The sequence below is a fragment of the Wasmannia auropunctata genome, unplaced genomic scaffold, assembly GCF_000956235.1.
Source record: "Wasmannia auropunctata unplaced genomic scaffold, wasmannia.A_1.0 LD336095.1, whole genome shotgun sequence".
In the NCBI taxonomy this organism is placed as follows: domain Eukaryota; kingdom Metazoa; phylum Arthropoda; class Insecta; order Hymenoptera; family Formicidae; genus Wasmannia; species Wasmannia auropunctata.
The window spans coordinates 1,300,886-1,303,370 of NW_012026795.1; the positions used below are offsets into that span (position 1 = coordinate 1,300,886).

The 2,485-nt window shown below is 39.6% G+C and overlaps 1 long non-coding RNA gene across 1 annotated transcript; it reads right to left on the minus strand.

Annotated features, from left to right (window-relative positions):
• Nucleotides 1–550: 550 nt before the first annotated feature.
• LOC105462649 lies at nucleotides 551–1,324 on the minus strand. Its single transcript, XR_976088.1, has 2 exons — nucleotides 1,221–1,324; nucleotides 551–746 (listed from the first exon to the last, which is right to left on the minus strand). It is a non-coding gene; the product is annotated as an uncharacterized LOC105462649 (long non-coding RNA).
• Nucleotides 1,325–2,485: the final 1,161 nt, after the last annotated feature.

Sequence of the window (2,485 nt, forward strand, 5' to 3'; positions counted from 1 at the left end):
TTAGGTGGTAAATTTATGTAGAAACTTGTAATATTAAATAAAAAAGTAAAAATTTTAATAAGCCATAATTGAAATAGATTTTAAAGTTGGAAAAACAAATCAGTTTTTGTTGATACACGTAGAAAATTGTAGTATTTTTGGGGAAATTAAAAACAGATTCGGATTCAAAGTTCAATAGTTTTATGATACGTAGATTCTAATAAATTTCCATAGTCATTTATAAATAATTGTAGTATTCTACAAGTAAGTACATGTTTTAAGTACTTAAAATCTTGTTGTTTTTTCATTTTTAAAATTTGTAAATTTTTGTACTATTTTCTAAAAAATTGTGGATTTTCATGAAATATTACTTTTATCATTTCCTTGATTTTAGAAAATTGTAATTTGTGGTATTTTTGCGTAGATGTTTCTATCTTAAAATAAATATTTTTACAAAAAGAAACAAATTTTTACGAAATAATAAAAATTTCTACAAAATTTCTATTTTTGTAGTTTTTTGTAGTTATTCATCAAAATTTTTTCCGCCAGGGAAGAATTAAATAATATTCTACTTGTTTACATATTCTTCTTGATCAAATTATCCAGCTTTGAAATTGTTAGCGTTCGGAAAGATGCTAATAGTGCTATTTGAGTCGCTCTATTTTTATATTTTACATCTATTAAAAGATAAAGATAGATTAACACAAATAGCGCAAATAGTATTTTCTCTTGATGACACTGGTAATCCAATTGTCATGTTTATTCTGCTGTAAGAAAAGGAGAAAAATAAATCAAATATATAATACTAAGATTGGTATTTACAGTCGAATCTAACATTAAAAATCGTCCTAAATGAATTTGTGATGATAGTATTTACATTGTTGAGTATAAAATTATGACAGATGTTATAATGCAACTGATGCTCTATGCAAAAATATAATTATACAATTTTAATATCATTATATAAACTACTATATTAATCTGCATATTTATAGAGAAAATTTTTTTTACATTTCTGGATTTTTTGGAAAACGAAAAACTTTACTTCTGCATTTCGTCCAGATATGTTTTTACACATCACACAAGAAAATCCACCTTTACTCATTATTCTGGCTTAATAGATATTAGAAAAAAAACGCAATCAAATAATCTTTACAAATAATCTTTACTAATAATATTCCACTTTTGTAATATCACAGAATAACTAATCAAATAAAAATATAACCTTAATCTAAACATACATTTATTATTATGGCATCGCCATGTTTTAGATAGTACAGTTGACGCATGCGTCGTAAAGTATTGTACGAAGAATTTCGGCTACTGTCGTAACTGTGTATGGTTAAACTGTGTCGGCGCCGTGATTCTTCCCTCGATACGATCGTACGCCCCTGGGCTTTGCCCACGGTGGGGGCAAAAGGAGCGGAGGCAGAGGGTGTCGGTCGTCGGGTCGGCGCAGCGGCGAACAGTGGCGAGCGGACTCGTACGCCAGCTACGGGTCGAGGCGAGCTGGCGAAAGCGTCGCGAACGGGTTCGTGTCGGTCGTCGAGGAGCTCGAGAGACTCGCCAGAGACGTGGAGGAAGCAGCACCACCAAGAACATTCTGAATTGTTCTGGATCGCTGAAGGCATCTCGAGCGACAACGCCGTCGTGTTAAAAAAAAATTTTTTTTGTGAAGGCGCACAAAAACTCAGGCCTGGCGTGGCACAAAAACTCAGGTGGCAAAAGACTCCTCCGTGAAAATCATGGAAGGTCTTCTCCGTTTGTCGTGGGGTGGCTAGCATCGTTTCCTGGTGGAGCCTGGTCGGCTCAATAGTGCGATTCGGCGGGAACTTCGGAGGGCACCTCGCGACAGCATCCGGAGGGGCGGGTGCAAAACTATCGAGCGGCCCCGCGGAGATGCACGTGCGTCGCGACGCCCGCCGGGGGTAGGACGATCCGTCTCGCTCCGAAAAACAAACGTGACATGCCAACCTTGATAACGGTGGACGCGGGAAGAGCGACGGGAGCGAGGATTCCTCGTCGTCTAACAGCACCTACACGGTTTACTGTCTGCGAGCGATTTACGTGGTTTCCGTCGTGCAGACGCTAAACGTCGATATTCAGTCCTGCGAGTTTCGCAGTCATCTTCCTACGGTTGTTAAATCTGAACCGGATAAGGGTATATCGGTTCGATGCGTCGGCGTCGCGACGTCGGTGACGTCTGAAGAAACTTGGAATCGCTCTACTGCAGTCGCATCATCTCATCGATCTAGATATGACAACGCCGAATGCGACCCTAGTTGCAAGATTACGTGATCGCTCCCGGAGAAGCTGCAAATCACATTGAATCATACTGAGTGCTGCGCTCCAAGATGTAAATCTCTTCCGCGAAGTCTTCGAATCGCGCGACAGTCGTGCGACGCTTTTTCGTCAATCCGATGACGAGCACGAGGCGATTCCACGAGCTCCACGGGCGGAACGAAGCTCGTGCGGTGACCCCGTAAACATTCCGATCGCCGTCGAG